The 17,714-nt window shown below is 46.0% G+C and overlaps 7 non-coding genes across 7 annotated transcripts; all 7 read right to left on the bottom strand.

Moving 5' to 3' along the window:
* Window positions 1-2,005: 2,005 nt before the first annotated feature.
* LOC130298723 (U2 spliceosomal RNA) lies at window positions 2,006-2,196 on the bottom strand. The gene has a single exon (XR_008850031.1). It is a non-coding gene; the product is annotated as a U2 spliceosomal RNA (small nuclear RNA).
* A 2,091-nt stretch (window positions 2,197-4,287) lies between these two features.
* LOC130298722 (U2 spliceosomal RNA) lies at window positions 4,288-4,478 on the bottom strand. Its single transcript, XR_008850030.1, has one exon. It is a non-coding gene; the product is annotated as a U2 spliceosomal RNA (small nuclear RNA).
* A 2,087-nt stretch (window positions 4,479-6,565) lies between these two features.
* On the bottom strand, window positions 6,566-6,756 carry LOC130298721 (U2 spliceosomal RNA). The gene has a single exon (XR_008850029.1). It is a non-coding gene; the product is annotated as a U2 spliceosomal RNA (small nuclear RNA).
* Window positions 6,757-8,843: 2,087 nt separating this feature from the next.
* Window positions 8,844-9,034, bottom strand: LOC130298720 (U2 spliceosomal RNA). The gene has a single exon (XR_008850028.1). It is a non-coding gene; the product is annotated as a U2 spliceosomal RNA (small nuclear RNA).
* Window positions 9,035-11,131: 2,097 nt separating this feature from the next.
* On the bottom strand, window positions 11,132-11,322 carry LOC130298719 (U2 spliceosomal RNA). Its single transcript, XR_008850027.1, has one exon. It is a non-coding gene; the product is annotated as a U2 spliceosomal RNA (small nuclear RNA).
* Window positions 11,323-13,413: 2,091 nt separating this feature from the next.
* LOC130298718 (U2 spliceosomal RNA) lies at window positions 13,414-13,604 on the bottom strand. Its single transcript, XR_008850026.1, has one exon. It is a non-coding gene; the product is annotated as a U2 spliceosomal RNA (small nuclear RNA).
* Window positions 13,605-15,693: 2,089 nt separating this feature from the next.
* On the bottom strand, window positions 15,694-15,884 carry LOC130298716 (U2 spliceosomal RNA). The gene has a single exon (XR_008850024.1). It is a non-coding gene; the product is annotated as a U2 spliceosomal RNA (small nuclear RNA).
* Window positions 15,885-17,714: the final 1,830 nt, after the last annotated feature.

The following is a 17,714-nucleotide window of genomic DNA, read 5'->3' as shown; positions in this document are numbered from 1 at the left end:
AGGCTGCCAGACAATTTTCCATGCACACTCTGGGCTGGGGGGCAGTCAACCACCAGTACACACAGCAGAACCTAAACCCATACCATTATTGCTAAGCAGCAAGACAGGGGCCCATTGCACTCCCACGGGGCCTTTTTAAATGCAATCCATAACCCGGATTTGCCAGGAACCCTTCTTACTCCTCCTACTTGCATGTGACACTGGGCTTAGGATCTGCATAGGAAACACACACACAAGCACACACCTACCTTTGTTGCCTGCAGATGCCTCCTTGGCTGTCCCCAAACGGTATCAAACCAACACCCACGGGAAGCTGTAAGCATAGAGGACATGCCTGCACCCCATTGGACTTACCTGTGTGGGTTAAATCCGGGTTATTTGACAACCTATGGCGGTGATGGTTCTGCTCAGGCAGAGCAGTGCTGATGCTCCTCATAAAGCTGTCGCTGCTGTGAAGGTTCTAGGTGACATCACAAATCCCTTTGGTTACATACACAACAAAGCTGGGTTGTTGTTGTTTACACTCTGCAAGGCCTGTGGAAGTGAGTGACATCATAGCACTGTAGTTCTGAGGGTTCAAGATGGATGCAACAATCTCCTGTTGCTTCTATGAAGGCCGTAATAGACGACATCACCAAACAGCTCCATAGTCACATACACAGCAAAGGAGAGATGTTGTTTACACCTAGTGATGTCAGTGGTATTGAGTGACATCACAGCACAGTGCTAAGGCTCCTGGGCCTGGACACAGCAGCGGCTGCAATATCTCAACGGAGAATACGTTTATATCTATGTGTGTGTGTGCGCATATATATATATATATATATATATATTTCTCCGCCGAAATCACTTTTAAACCCATTTCCACCTTTTTTTCCCTTCTCTTCCTCTTACTTTTTTTTCACGTTTTTTTACGTTTTTCTCCTTTTCGCCTCTTTTCTGGGCGTATTATTCTTCTTTTTCTTCTTTTTTTTCGTCTAATGCATACCCCATCAGTGCAGCAATGCTTATTCAATACCGCCAGCAGATGGAGACACTGGGGGATAATTTTCTAAGGATTTATACTGATTTTTCCTGTCTGAATTTGTCGCACAGAAAGTTGCAGGCCAAATATGTGTGACATTTCTGCGACTTTAGCTTCTAGAGCATTTTTACAACATTATACATAGGTGCTGAATACATAAAAAGCGACTGTTCAGCGACAGACAAGTCGCATCGGCTGAAAGTAGGCCAGAATGTCAGTCCATGTTGGAGCAGGTTTAGATACAGTCTAAAGCATAGATCTCAAAGTCTGTGCACAGAATTTAGCAAGGGCCTCGCACCTTCTGATGCATCAGGTAGGTGCACAATAGCATAGCCTAACCCTCTGTACTTTGGTCTATATTGATGCGGGACATAGACAGCCAGCTGATGACCAATCCATTAGTGCAATGGATGGCTGGAAGCATTTGTCTTTGCCTTTGCAATACCACAGAAGCAATGCATGGTCAATGTACAGCAATGACACACCTGTGTGAACAGCCAGGAGACCCCCCCCCCCCCATGTTATGTTACATAGTTACATAGTTAGTACGGTCGAAAAAAGACATATGTCCATCACGTTCAACCAGGGAATTAAGGGGTAGGGGTGTGGCGCGATATTGGGGAAGGGATGAGATTTTATATTTCTTCATAAGCATTAATCTTATTTTGTCAATTAGGAACATTCAGCACCCACCCGCTATCAAGGCAGCTGCCTATCATGTCATGCCCTACCTGCACAGGTGTGCTGGCTACTCAAATGATCCAATTAAGGAGGCCATTTAGTCAGCAGCAGCAGAAGTCCTGTGCCTGGACGCTCCAACAGGGGCCAGACACAAGCAGAAGCAGAAGCAGCAGAAGCAGCAGCAGCACCACCTTTTGTTTATTGGCTGCAGCAGCAGCAAGGCCCACAGGGCTGGCTAGCTGGCTAGCCAGCAAGCAGGTAGCAATGAAAGTAGGAATCTTTCTTTTTAACCCTGTAAGGGGGTGGTGCACTGTACCCGAAGATACTGCCATATCGGGTCAATGCATAGGGCGACGGAAGCAAGCTTCGAAATCGGCCCCCGTTCTCAAAAATCCATTTAATATATGGTCCCCAGATAGGGGACGTATCAGATATTAAACTGATAAGAACAGATACTACACTTGATCTTAGCCAAAAGGCCGAGAAGCGATAACCGTGAAAGGGGCGGGCCCAACAAGGTCCCCTTCATGGGCACTATCACTGCTTGCTGTCAGGGAGGCTGCCAGACAATTTTCCATGCACACTCTGGGCTGGGGGGCAGTCAACCACCAGTACACACAGCAGAACCTAAACCCATACCATTATTGCTAAGCAGCAAGACAGGGGCCCATTGCACTCCCACGGGGCCTTTTTAAATGCAATCCATAACCCGGATTTGCCAGGAACCCTTCTTACTCCTCCTACTTGCATGTGACACTGGGCTTAGGATCTGCATAGGAAACACACACACAAGCACACACCTACCTTTGTTGCCTGCAGATGCCTCCTTGGCTGTCCCCAAACGGTATCAAACCAACACCCACGGGAAGCTGTAAGCATAGAGGACATGCCTGCACCCCATTGGACTTACCTGTGTGGGTTAAATCCGGGTTATTTGACAACCTATGGCGGTGATGGTTCTGCTCAGGCAGAGCAGTGCTGATGCTCCTCATAAAGCTGTCGCTGCTGTGAAGGTTCTAGGTGACATCACAAATCCCTTTGGTTACATACACAACAAAGCTGGGTTGTTGTTGTTTACACTCTGCAAGGCCTGTGGAAGTGAGTGACATCATAGCACTGTAGTTCTGAGGGTTCAAGATGGATGCAACAATCTCCTGTTGCTTCTATGAAGGCCGTAATAGACGACATCACCAAACAGCTCCATAGTCACATACACAGCAAAGGAGAGATGTTGTTTACACCTAGTGATGTCAGTGGTATTGAGTGACATCACAGCACAGTGCTAAGGCTCCTGGGCCTGGACACAGCAGCGGCTGCAATATCTCAACGGAGAATACGTTTATATCTATGTGTGTGTGTGCGCATATATATATATATATATATATATATATATATATATATATATATATTTCTCCGCCGAAATCACTTTTAAACCCATTTCCACCTTTTTTTCCCTTCTCTTCCTCTTACTTTTTTTTCACGTTTTTTTACGTTTTTCTCCTTTTCGCCTCTTTTCTGGGCGTATTATTCTTCTTTTTCTTCTTTTTTTTCGTCTAATGCATACCCCATCAGTGCAGCAATGCTTATTCAATACCGCCAGCAGATGGAGACACTGGGGGATAATTTTCTAAGGATTTATACTGATTTTTCCTGTCTGAATTTGTCGCACAGAAAGTTGCAGGCCAAATATGTGTGACATTTCTGCGACTTTAGCTTCTAGAGCATTTTTACAACATTATACATAGGTGCTGAATACATAAAAAGCGACTGTTCAGCGACAGACAAGTCGCATCGGCTGAAAGTAGGCCAGAATGTCAGTCCATGTTGGAGCAGGTTTAGATACAGTCTAAAGCATAGATCTCAAAGTCTGTGCACAGAATTTAGCAAGGGCCTCGCACCTTCTGATGCATCAGGTAGGTGCACAATAGCATAGCCTAACCCTCTGTACTTTGGTCTATATTGATGCGGGACATAGACAGCCAGCTGATGACCAATCCATTAGTGCAATGGATGGCTGGAAGCATTTGTCTTTGCCTTTGCAATACCACAGAAGCAATTCATGGTCAATGTACAGCAATGACACACCTGTGTGAACAGCCAGGAGACCCCCCCCCCCCCCATGTTATGTTACATAGTTACATAGTTAGTACGGTCGAAAAAAGACATATGTCCATCACGTTCAACCAGGGAATTAAGGGGTAGGGGTGTGGCGCGATATTGGGGAAGGGATGAGATTTTATATTTCTTCATAAGCATTAATCTTATTTTGTCAATTAGGAACATTCAGCACCCACCCGCTATCAAGGCAGCTGCCTATCATGTCATGCCCTACCTGCACAGGTGTGCTGGCTACTCAAATGATCCAATTAAGGAGGCCATTTAGTCAGCAGCAGCAGAAGTCCTGTGCCTGGACGCTCCAACAGGGGCCAGACACAAGCAGAAGCAGAAGCAGCAGAAGCAGCAGCAGCACCACCTTTTGTTTATTGGCTGCAGCAGCAGCAAGGCCCACAGGGCTGGCTAGCTGGCTAGCCAGCAAGCAGGTAGCAATGAAAGTAGGAATCTTTCTTTTTAACCCTGTAAGGGGGTGGTGCACTGTACCCGAAGATACTGCCATATCGGGTCAATGCATAGGGCGACGGAAGCAAGCTTCGAAATCGGCCCCCGTTCTCAAAAATCCATTTAATATATGGTCCCCAGATAGGGGACGTATCAGATATTAAACTGATAAGAACAGATACTACACTTGATCTTAGCCAAAAGGCCGAGAAGCGATAACCGTGAAAGGGGCGGGCCCAACAAGGTCCCCTTCATGGGCACTATCACTGCTTGCTGTCAGGGAGGCTGCCAGACAATTTTCCATGCACACTCTGGGCTGGGGGGCAGTCAACCACCAGTACACACAGCAGAACCTAAACCCATACCATTATTGCTAAGCAGCAAGACAGGGGCCCATTGCACTCCCACGGGGCCTTTTTAAATGCAATCCATAACCCGGATTTGCCAGGAACCCTTCTTACTCCTCCTACTTGCATGTGACACTGGGCTTAGGATCTGCATAGGAAACACACACACAAGCACACACCTACCTTTGTTGCCTGCAGATGCCTCCTTGGCTGTCCCCAAACGGTATCAAACCAACACCCACGGGAAGCTGTAAGCATAGAGGACATGCCTGCACCCCATTGGACTTACCTGTGTGGGTTAAATCCGGGTTATTTGACAACCTATGGCGGTGATGGTTCTGCTCAGGCAGAGCAGTGCTGATGCTCCTCATAAAGCTGTCGCTGCTGTGAAGGTTCTAGGTGACATCACAAATCCCTTTGGTTACATACACAACAAAGCTGGGTTGTTGTTGTTTACACTCTGCAAGGCCTGTGGAAGTGAGTGACATCATAGCACTGTAGTTCTGAGGGTTCAAGATGGATGCAACAATCTCCTGTTGCTTCTATGAAGGCCGTAATAGACGACATCACCAAACAGCTCCATAGTCACATACACAGCAAAGGAGAGATGTTGTTTACACCTAGTGATGTCAGTGGTATTGAGTGACATCACAGCACAGTGCTAAGGCTCCTGGGCCTGGACACAGCAGCGGCTGCAATATCTCAACGGAGAATACGTTTATATCTATGTGTGTGTGTGCGCATATATATATATATATATATATATATATATATATATATATATATTCTCCGCCGAAATCACTTTTAAACCCATTTCCACCTTTTTTTCCCTTCTCTTCCTCTTACTTTTTTTTCACGTTTTTTTACGTTTTTCTCCTTTTCGCCTCTTTTCTGGGCGTATTATTCTTCTTTTTCTTCTTTTTTTTCGTCTAATGCATACCCCATCAGTGCAGCAATGCTTATTCAATACCGCCAGCAGATGGAGACACTGGGGGATAATTTTCTAAGGATTTATACTGATTTTTCCTGTCTGAATTTGTCGCACAGAAAGTTGCAGGCCAAATATGTGTGACATTTCTGCGACTTTAGCTTCTAGAGCATTTTTACAACATTATACATAGGTGCTGAATACATAAAAAGCGACTGTTCAGCGACAGACAAGTCGCATCGGCTGAAAGTAGGCCAGAATGTCAGTCCATGTTGGAGCAGGTTTAGATACAGTCTAAAGCATAGATCTCAAAGTCTGTGCACAGAATTTAGCAAGGGCCTCGCACCTTCTGATGCATCAGGTAGGTGCACAATAGCATAGCCTAACCCTCTGTACTTTGGTCTATATTGATGCGGGACATAGACAGCCAGCTGATGACCAATCCATTAGTGCAATGGATGGCTGGAAGCATTTGTCTTTGCCTTTGCAATACCACAGAAGCAATGCATGGTCAATGTACAGCAATGACACACCTGTGTGAACAGCCAGGAGACCCCCCCCCCCCCATGTTATGTTACATAGTTACATAGTTAGTACGGTCGAAAAAAGACATATGTCCATCACGTTCAACCAGGGAATTAAGGGGTAGGGGTGTGGCGCGATATTGGGGAAGGGATGAGATTTTATATTTCTTCATAAGCATTAATCTTATTTTGTCAATTAGGAACATTCAGCACCCACCCGCTATCAAGGCAGCTGCCTATCATGTCATGCCCTACCTGCACAGGTGTGCTGGCTACTCAAATGATCCAATTAAGGAGGCCATTTAGTCAGCAGCAGCAGAAGTCCTGTGCCTGGACGCTCCAACAGGGGCCAGACACAAGCAGAAGCAGAAGCAGCAGAAGCAGCAGCAGCACCACCTTTTGTTTATTGGCTGCAGCAGCAGCAAGGCCCACAGGGCTGGCTAGCTGGCTAGCCAGCAAGCAGGTAGCAATGAAAGTAGGAATCTTTCTTTTTAACCCTGTAAGGGGGTGGTGCACTGTACCCGAAGATACTGCCATATCGGGTCAATGCATAGGGCGACGGAAGCAAGCTTCGAAATCGGCCCCCGTTCTCAAAAATCCATTTAATATATGGTCCCCAGATAGGGGACGTATCAGATATTAAACTGATAAGAACAGATACTACACTTGATCTTAGCCAAAAGGCCGAGAAGCGATAACCGTGAAAGGGGCGGGCCCAACAAGGTCCCCTTCATGGGCACTATCACTGCTTGCTGTCAGGGAGGCTGCCAGACAATTTTCCATGCACACTCTGGGCTGGGGGGCAGTCAACCACCAGTACACACAGCAGAACCTAAACCCATACCATTATTGCTAAGCAGCAAGACAGGGGCCCATTGCACTCCCACGGGGCCTTTTTAAATGCAATCCATAACCCGGATTTGCCAGGAACCCTTCTTACTCCTCCTACTTGCATGTGACACTGGGCTTAGGATCTGCATAGGAAACACACACACAAGCACACACCTACCTTTGTTGCCTGCAGATGCCTCCTTGGCTGTCCCCAAACGGTATCAAACCAACACCCACGGGAAGCTGTAAGCATAGAGGACATGCCTGCACCCCATTGGACTTACCTGTGTGGGTTAAATCCGGGTTATTTGACAACCTATGGCGGTGATGGTTCTGCTCAGGCAGAGCAGTGCTGATGCTCCTCATAAAGCTGTCGCTGCTGTGAAGGTTCTAGGTGACATCACAAATCCCTTTGGTTACATACACAACAAAGCTGGGTTGTTGTTGTTTACACTCTGCAAGGCCTGTGGAAGTGAGTGACATCATAGCACTGTAGTTCTGAGGGTTCAAGATGGATGCAACAATCTCCTGTTGCTTCTATGAAGGCCGTAATAGACGACATCACCAAACAGCTCCATAGTCACATACACAGCAAAGGAGAGATGTTGTTTACACCTAGTGATGTCAGTGGTATTGAGTGACATCACAGCACAGTGCTAAGGCTCCTGGGCCTGGACACAGCAGCGGCTGCAATATCTCAACGGAGAATACGTTTATATCTATGTGTGTGTGTGCGCATATATATATATATATATATATATATATATATATATATATATTTCTCCGCCGAAATCACTTTTAAACCCATTTCCACCTTTTTTTCCCTTCTCTTCCTCTTACTTTTTTTTCACGTTTTTTTACGTTTTTCTCCTTTTCGCCTCTTTTCTGGGCGTATTATTCTTCTTTTTCTTCTTTTTTTTCGTCTAATGCATACCCCATCAGTGCAGCAATGCTTATTCAATACCGCCAGCAGATGGAGACACTGGGGGATAATTTTCTAAGGATTTATACTGATTTTTCCTGTCTGAATTTGTCGCACAGAAAGTTGCAGGCCAAATATGTGTGACATTTCTGCGACTTTAGCTTCTAGAGCATTTTTACAACATTATACATAGGTGCTGAATACATAAAAAGCGACTGTTCAGCGACAGACAAGTCGCATCGGCTGAAAGTAGGCCAGAATGTCAGTCCATGTTGGAGCAGGTTTAGATACAGTCTAAAGCATAGATCTCAAAGTCTGTGCACAGAATTTAGCAAGGGCCTCGCACCTTCTGATGCATCAGGTAGGTGCACAATAGCATAGCCTAACCCTCTGTACTTTGGTCTATATTGATGCGGGACATAGACAGCCAGCTGATGACCAATCCATTAGTGCAATGGATGGCTGGAAGCATTTGTCTTTGCCTTTGCAATACCACAGAAGCAATGCATGGTCAATGTACAGCAATGACACACCTGTGTGAACAGCCAGGAGACCCCCCCCCCCCCCATGTTATGTTACATAGTTACATAGTTAGTACGGTCGAAAAAAGACATATGTCCATCACGTTCAACCAGGGAATTAAGGGGTAGGGGTGTGGCGCGATATTGGGGAAGGGATGAGATTTTATATTTCTTCATAAGCATTAATCTTATTTTGTCAATTAGGAACATTCAGCACCCACCCGCTATCAAGGCAGCTGCCTATCATGTCATGCCCTACCTGCACAGGTGTGCTGGCTACTCAAATGATCCAATTAAGGAGGCCATTTAGTCAGCAGCAGCAGAAGTCCTGTGCCTGGACGCTCCAACAGGGGCCAGACACAAGCAGAAGCAGAAGCAGCAGAAGCAGCAGCAGCACCACCTTTTGTTTATTGGCTGCAGCAGCAGCAAGGCCCACAGGGCTGGCTAGCTGGCTAGCCAGCAAGCAGGTAGCAATGAAAGTAGGAATCTTTCTTTTTAACCCTGTAAGGGGGTGGTGCACTGTACCCGAAGATACTGCCATATCGGGTCAATGCATAGGGCGACGGAAGCAAGCTTCGAAATCGGCCCCCGTTCTCAAAAATCCATTTAATATATGGTCCCCAGATAGGGGACGTATCAGATATTAAACTGATAAGAACAGATACTACACTTGATCTTAGCCAAAAGGCCGAGAAGCGATAACCGTGAAAGGGGCGGGCCCAACAAGGTCCCCTTCATGGGCACTATCACTGCTTGCTGTCAGGGAGGCTGCCAGACAATTTTCCATGCACACTCTGGGCTGGGGGGCAGTCAACCACCAGTACACACAGCAGAACCTAAACCCATACCATTATTGCTAAGCAGCAAGACAGGGGCCCATTGCACTCCCACGGGGCCTTTTTAAATGCAATCCATAACCCGGATTTGCCAGGAACCCTTCTTACTCCTCCTACTTGCATGTGACACTGGGCTTAGGATCTGCATAGGAAACACACACACAAGCACACACCTACCTTTGTTGCCTGCAGCTGCCTCCTTGGCTGTCCCCAAACGGTATCAAACCAACACCCACGGGAAGCTGTAAGCATAGAGGACATGCCTGCACCCCATTGGACTTACCTGTGTGGGTTAAATCCGGGTTATTTGACAACCTATGGCGGTGATGGTTCTGCTCAGGCAGAGCAGTGCTGATGCTCCTCATAAAGCTGTCGCTGCTGTGAAGGTTCTAGGTGACATCACAAATCCCTTTGGTTACATACACAACAAAGCTGGGTTGTTGTTGTTTACACTCTGCAAGGCCTGTGGAAGTGAGTGACATCATAGCACTGTAGTTCTGAGGGTTCAAGATGGATGCAACAATCTCCTGTTGCTTCTATGAAGGCCGTAATAGACGACATCACCAAACAGCTCCATAGTCACATACACAGCAAAGGAGAGATGTTGTTTACACCTAGTGATGTCAGTGGTATTGAGTGACATCACAGCACAGTGCTAAGGCTCCTGGGCCTGGACACAGCAGCGGCTGCAATATCTCAACGGAGAATACGTTTATATCTATGTGTGTGTGTGCGCATATATATATATATATATATATATATATATATATATATATATATATATATTTCTCCGCCGAAATCACTTTTAAACCCATTTCCACCTTTTTTTCCCTTCTCTTCCTCTTACTTTTTTTTCACGTTTTTTTACGTTTTTCTCCTTTTCGCCTCTTTTCTGGGCGTATTATTCTTCTTTTTCTTCTTTTTTTTCGTCTAATGCATACCCCATCAGTGCAGCAATGCTTATTCAATACCGCCAGCAGATGGAGACACTGGGGGATAATTTTCTAAGGATTTATACTGATTTTTCCTGTCTGAATTTGTCGCACAGAAAGTTGCAGGCCAAATATGTGTGACATTTCTGCGACTTTAGCTTCTAGAGCATTTTTACAACATTATACATAGGTGCTGAATACATAAAAAGCGACTGTTCAGCGACAGACAAGTCGCATCGGCTGAAAGTAGGCCAGAATGTCAGTCCATGTTGGAGCAGGTTTAGATACAGTCTAAAGCATAGATCTCAAAGTCTGTGCACAGAATTTAGCAAGGGCCTCGCACCTTCTGATGCATCAGGTAGGTGCACAATAGCATAGCCTAACCCTCTGTACTTTGGTCTATATTGATGCGGGACATAGACAGCCAGCTGATGACCAATCCATTAGTGCAATGGATGGCTGGAAGCATTTGTCTTTGCCTTTGCAATACCACAGAAGCAATGCATGGTCAATGTACAGCAATGACACACCTGTGTGAACAGCCAGGAGACCCCCCCCCCCCCCCCATGTTATGTTACATAGTTACATAGTTAGTACGGTCGAAAAAAGACATATGTCCATCACGTTCAACCAGGGAATTAAGGGGTAGGGGTGTGGCGCGATATTGGGGAAGGGATGAGATTTTATATTTCTTCATAAGCATTAATCTTATTTTGTCAATTAGGAACATTCAGCACCCACCCGCTATCAAGGCAGCTGCCTATCATGTCATGCCCTACCTGCACAGGTGTGCTGGCTACTCAAATGATCCAATTAAGGAGGCCATTTAGTCAGCAGCAGCAGAAGTCCTGTGCCTGGACGCTCCAACAGGGGCCAGACACAAGCAGAAGCAGAAGCAGCAGAAGCAGCAGCAGCACCACCTTTTGTTTATTGGCTGCAGCAGCAGCAAGGCCCACAGGGCTGGCTAGCTGGCTAGCCAGCAAGCAGGTAGCAATGAAAGTAGGAATCTTTCTTTTTAACCCTGTAAGGGGGTGGTGCACTGTACCCGAAGATACTGCCATATCGGGTCAATGCATAGGGCGACGGAAGCAAGCTTCGAAATCGGCCCCCGTTCTCAAAAATCCATTTAATATATGGTCCCCAGATAGGGGACGTATCAGATATTAAACTGATAAGAACAGATACTACACTTGATCTTAGCCAAAAGGCCGAGAAGCGATAACCGTGAAAGGGGCGGGCCCAACAAGGTCCCCTTCATGGGCACTATCACTGCTTGCTGTCAGGGAGGCTGCCAGACAATTTTCCATGCACACTCTGGGCTGGGGGGCAGTAACCACCAGTACACACAGCAGAACCTAAACCCATACCATTATTGCTAAGCAGCAAGACAGGGGCCCATTGCACTCCCACGGGGCCTTTTTAAATGCAATCCATAACCCGGATTTGCCAGGAACCCTTCTTACTCCTCCTACTTGCATGTGACACTGGGCTTAGGATCTGCATAGGAAACACACACACAAGCACACACCTACCTTTGTTGCCTGCAGATGCCTCCTTGGCTGTCCCCAAACGGTATCAAACCAACACCCACGGGAAGCTGTAAGCATAGAGGACATGCCTGCACCCCATTGGACTTACCTGTGTGGGTTAAATCCGGGTTATTTGACAACCTATGGCGGTGATGGTTCTGCTCAGGCAGAGCAGTGCTGATGCTCCTCATAAAGCTGTCGCTGCTGTGAAGGTTCTAGGTGACATCACAAATCCCTTTGGTTACATACACAACAAAGCTGGGTTGTTGTTGTTTACACTCTGCAAGGCCTGTGGAAGTGAGTGACATCATAGCACTGTAGTTCTGAGGGTTCAAGATGGATGCAACAATCTCCTGTTGCTTCTATGAAGGCCGTAATAGACGACATCACCAAACAGCTCCATAGTCACATACACAGCAAAGGAGAGATGTTGTTTACACCTAGTGATGTCAGTGGTATTGAGTGACATCACAGCACAGTGCTAAGGCTCCTGGGCCTGGACACAGCAGCGGCTGCAATATCTCAACGGAGAATACGTTTATATCTATGTGTGTGTGTGCGCATATATATATATATATATATATATATATATATATATATATATATATATTTCTCCGCCGAAATCACTTTTAAACCCATTTCCACCTTTTTTTCCCTTCTCTTCCTCTTACTTTTTTTTCACGTTTTTTTACGTTTTTCTCCTTTTCGCCTCTTTTCTGGGCGTATTATTCTTCTTTTTCTTCTTTTTTTTCGTCTAATGCATACCCCATCAGTGCAGCAATGCTTATTCAATACCGCCAGCAGATGGAGACACTGGGGGATAATTTTCTAAGGATTTATACTGATTTTTCCTGTCTGAATTTGTCGCACAGAAAGTTGCAGGCCAAATATGTGTGACATTTCTGCGACTTTAGCTTCTAGAGCATTTTTACAACATTATACATAGGTGCTGAATACATAAAAAGCGACTGTTCAGCGACAGACAAGTCGCATCGGCTGAAAGTAGGCCAGAATGTCAGTCCATGTTGGAGCAGGTTTAGATACAGTCTAAAGCATAGATCTCAAAGTCTGTGCACAGAATTTAGCAAGGGCCTCGCACCTTCTGATGCATCAGGTAGGTGCACAATAGCATAGCCTAACCCTCTGTACTTTGGTCTATATTGATGCGGGACATAGACAGCCAGCTGATGACCAATCCATTAGTGCAATGGATGGCTGGAAGCATTTGTCTTTGCCTTTGCAATACCACAGAAGCAATGCATGGTCAATGTACAGCAATGACACACCTGTGTGAACAGCCAGGAGACCCCCCCCCCCCCATGTTATGTTACATAGTTACATAGTTAGTACGGTCGAAAAAAGACATATGTCCATCACGTTCAACCAGGGAATTAAGGGGTAGGGGTGTGGCGCGATATTGGGGAAGGGATGAGATTTTATATTTCTTCATAAGCATTAATCTTATTTTGTCAATTAGGAACATTCAGCACCCACCCGCTATCAAGGCAGCTGCCTATCATGTCATGCCCTACCTGCACAGGTGTGCTGGCTACTCAAATGATCCAATTAAGGAGGCCATTTAGTCAGCAGCAGCAGAAGTCCTGTGCCTGGACGCTCCAACAGGGGCCAGACACAAGCAGAAGCAGAAGCAGCAGAAGCAGCAGCAGCACCACCTTTTGTTTATTGGCTGCAGCAGCAGCAAGGCCCACAGGGCTGGCTAGCTGGCTAGCCAGCAAGCAGGTAGCAATGAAAGTAGGAATCTTTCTTTTTAACCCTGTAAGGGGGTGGTGCACTGTACCCGAAGATACTGCCATATCGGGTCAATGCATAGGGCGACGGAAGCAAGCTTCGAAATCGGCCCCCGTTCTCAAAAATCCATTTAATATATGGTCCCCAGATAGGGGACGTATCAGATATTAAACTGATAAGAACAGATACTACACTTGATCTTAGCCAAAAGGCCGAGAAGCGATAACCGTGAAAGGGGCGGGCCCAACAAGGTCCCCTTCATGGGCACTATCACTGCTTGCTGTCAGGGAGGCTGCCAGACAATTTTCCATGCACACTCTGGGCTGGGGGGCAGTCAACCACCAGTACACACAGCAGAACCTAAACCCATACCATTATTGCTAAGCAGCAAGACAGGGGCCCATTGCACTCCCACGGGGCCTTTTTAAATGCAATCCATAACCCGGATTTGCCAGGAACCCTTCTTACTCCTCCTACTTGCATGTGACACTGGGCTTAGGATCTGCATAGGAAACACACACACAAGCACACACCTACCTTTGTTGCCTGCAGATGCCTCCTTGGCTGTCCCCAAACGGTATCAAACCAACACCCACGGGAAGCTGTAAGCATAGAGGACATGCCTGCACCCCATTGGACTTACCTGTGTGGGTTAAATCCGGGTTATTTGACAACCTATGGCGGTGATGGTTCTGCTCAGGCAGAGCAGTGCTGATGCTCCTCATAAAGCTGTCGCTGCTGTGAAGGTTCTAGGTGACATCACAAATCCCTTTGGTTACATACACAACAAAGCTGGGTTGTTGTTGTTTACACTCTGCAAGGCCTGTGGAAGTGAGTGACATCATAGCACTGTAGTTCTGAGGGTTCAAGATGGATGCAACAATCTCCTGTTGCTTCTATGAAGGCCGTAATAGACGACATCACCAAACAGCTCCATAGTCACATACACAGCAAAGGAGAGATGTTGTTTACACCTAGTGATGTCAGTGGTATTGAGTGACATCACAGCACAGTGCTAAGGCTCCTGGGCCTGGACACAGCAGCGGCTGCAATATCTCAACGGAGAATACGTTTATATCTATGTGTGTGTGTGCGCATATATATATATATATATATATATATATATATATATATATATATTTCTCCGCCGAAATCACTTTTAAACCCATTTCCACCTTTTTTTCCCTTCTCTTCCTCTTACTTTTTTTTCACGTTTTTTTACGTTTTTCTCCTTTTCGCCTCTTTTCTGGGCGTATTATTCTTCTTTTTCTTCTTTTTTTTCGTCTAATGCATACCCCATCAGTGCAGCAATGCTTATTCAATACCGCCAGCAGATGGAGACACTGGGGGATAATTTTCTAAGGATTTATACTGATTTTTCCTGTCTGAATTTGTCGCACAGAAAGTTGCAGGCCAAATATGTGTGACATTTCTGCGACTTTAGCTTCTAGAGCATTTTTACAACATTATACATAGGTGCTGAATACATAAAAAGCGACTGTTCAGCGACAGACAAGTCGCATCGGCTGAAAGTAGGCCAGAATGTCAGTCCATGTTGGAGCAGGTTTAGATACAGTCTAAAGCATAGATCTCAAAGTCTGTGCACAGAATTTAGCAAGGGCCTCGCACCTTCTGATGCATCAGGTAGGTGCACAATAGCATAGCCTAACCCTCTGTACTTTGGTCTATATTGATGCGGGACATAGACAGCCAGCTGATGACCAATCCATTAGTGCAATGGATGGCTGGAAGCATTTGTCTTTGCCTTTGCAATACCACAGAAGCAATGCATGGTCAATGTACAGCAATGACACACCTGTGTGAACAGCCAGGAGACCCCCCCCCCCCCCATGTTATGTTACATAGTTACATAGTTAGTACGGTCGAAAAAAGACATATGTCCATCACGTTCAACCAGGGAATTAAGGGGTAGGGGTGTGGCGCGATATTGGGGAAGGGATGAGATTTTATATTTCTTCATAAGCATTAATCTTATTTTGTCAATTAGGAACATTCAGCACCCACCCGCTATCAAGGCAGCTGCCTATCATGTCATGCCCTACCTGCACAGGTGTGCTGGCTACTCAAATGATCCAATTAAGGAGGCCATTTAGTCAGCAGCAGCAGAAGTCCTGTGCCTGGACGCTCCAACAGGGGCCAGACACAAGCAGAAGCAGAAGCAGCAGAAGCAGCAGCAGCACCACCTTTTGTTTATTGGCTGCAGCAGCAGCAAGGCCCACAGGGCTGGCTAGCTGGCTAGCCAGCAAGCAGGTAGCAATGAAAGTAGGAATCTTTCTTTTTAACCCTGTAAGGGGGTGGTGCACTGTACCCGAAGATACTGCCATATCGGGTCAATGCATAGGGCGACGGAAGCAAGCTTCGAAATCGGCCCCCGTTCTCAAAAATCCATTTAATATATGGTCCCCAGATAGGGGACGTATCAGATATTAAACTGATAAGAACAGATACTACACTTGATCTTAGCCAAAAGGCCGAGAAGCGATAACCGTGAAAGGGGCGGGCCCAACAAGGTCCCCTTCATGGGCACTATCACTGCTTGCTGTCAGGGAGGCTGCCAGACAATTTTCCATGCACACTCTGGGCTGGGGGGCAGTCAACCACCAGTACACACAGCAGAACCTAAACCCATACCATTATTGCTAAGCAGCAAGACAGGGGCCCATTGCACTCCCACGGGGCCTTTTTAAATGCAATCCATAACCCGGATTTGCCAGGAACCCTTCTTACTCCTCCTACTTGCATGTGACACTGGGCTTAGGATCTGCATAGGAAACACACACACAAGCACACACCTACCTTTGTTGCCTGCAGATGCCTCCTTGGCTGTCCCCAAACGGTATCAAACCAACACCCACGGGAAGCTGTAAGCATAGAGGACATGCCTGCACCCCATTGGACTTACCTGTGTGGGTTAAATCCGGGTTATTTGACAACCTATGGCGGTGATGGTTCTGCTCAGGCAGAGCAGTGCTGATGCTCCTCATAAAGCTGTCGCTGCTGTGAAGGTTCTAGGTGACATCACAAATCCCTTTGGTTACATACACAACAAAGCTGGGTTGTTGTTGTTTACACTCTGCAAGGCCTGTGGAAGTGAGTGACATCATAGCACTGTAGTTCTGAGGGTTCAAGATGGATGCAACAATCTCCTGTTGCTTCTATGAAGGCCGTAATAGACGACATCACCAAACAGCTCCATAGTCACATACACAGCAAAGGAGAGATGTTGTTTACACCTAGTGATGTCAGTGGTATTGAGTGACATCACAGCACAGTGCTAAGGCTCCTGGGCCTGGACACAGCAGCGGCTGCAATATCTCAACGGAGAATACGTTTATATCTATGTGTGTGTGTGCGCATATATATATATATATATATATATATATATATATATATATATATATATATATTTCTCCGCCGAAATCACTTTTAAACCCATTTCCACCTTTTTTTCCCTTCTCTTCCTCTTACTTTTTTTTCACGTTTTTTTACGTTTTTCTCCTTTTCGCCTCTTTTCTGGGCGTATTATTCTTCTTTTTCTTCTTTTTTTTCGTCTAATGCATACCCCATCAGTGCAGCAATGCTTATTCAATACCGCCAGCAGATGGAGACACTGGGGGATAATTTTCTAAGGATTTATACTGATTTTTCCTGTCTGAATTTGTCGCACAGAAAGTTGCAGGCCAAATATGTGTGACATTTCTGCGACTTTAGCTTCTAGAGCATTTTTACAACATTATACATAGGTGCTGAATACATAAAAAGCGACTGTTCAGCGACAGACAAGTCGCATCGGCTGAAAGTAGGCCAGAATGTCAGTCCATGTTGGAGCAGGTTTAGATACAGTCTAAAGCATAGATCTCAAAGTCTGTGCACAGAATTTAGCAAGGGCCTCGCACCTTCTGATGCATCAGGTAGGTGCACAATAGCATAGCCTAACCCTCTGTACTTTGGTCTATATTGATGCGGGACATAGACAGCCAGCTGATGACCAATCCATTAGTGCAATGGATGGCTGGAAGCATTTGTCTTTGCCTTTGCAATACCACAGAAGCAATGCATGGTCAATGTACAGCAATGACACACCTGTGTGAACAGCCAGGAGACCCCCCCCCCCCCATGTTATGTTACATAGTTACATAGTTAGTACGGTCGAAAAAAGACATATGTCCATCACGTTCAACCAGGGAATTAAGGGGTAGGGGTGTGGCGCGATATTGGGGAAGGGATGAGATTTTATATTTCTTCATAAGCATTAATCTTATTTTGTCAATTAGGAACATTCAGCACCCACCCGCTATCAAGGCAGCTGCCTA

Source organism: Hyla sarda, unplaced genomic scaffold (genome assembly GCF_029499605.1).
Source record: "Hyla sarda isolate aHylSar1 unplaced genomic scaffold, aHylSar1.hap1 scaffold_1013, whole genome shotgun sequence".
In the NCBI taxonomy this organism is placed as follows: domain Eukaryota; kingdom Metazoa; phylum Chordata; class Amphibia; order Anura; family Hylidae; genus Hyla; species Hyla sarda.
This window is presented reverse-complemented; position numbering and strand designations above follow the sequence as displayed.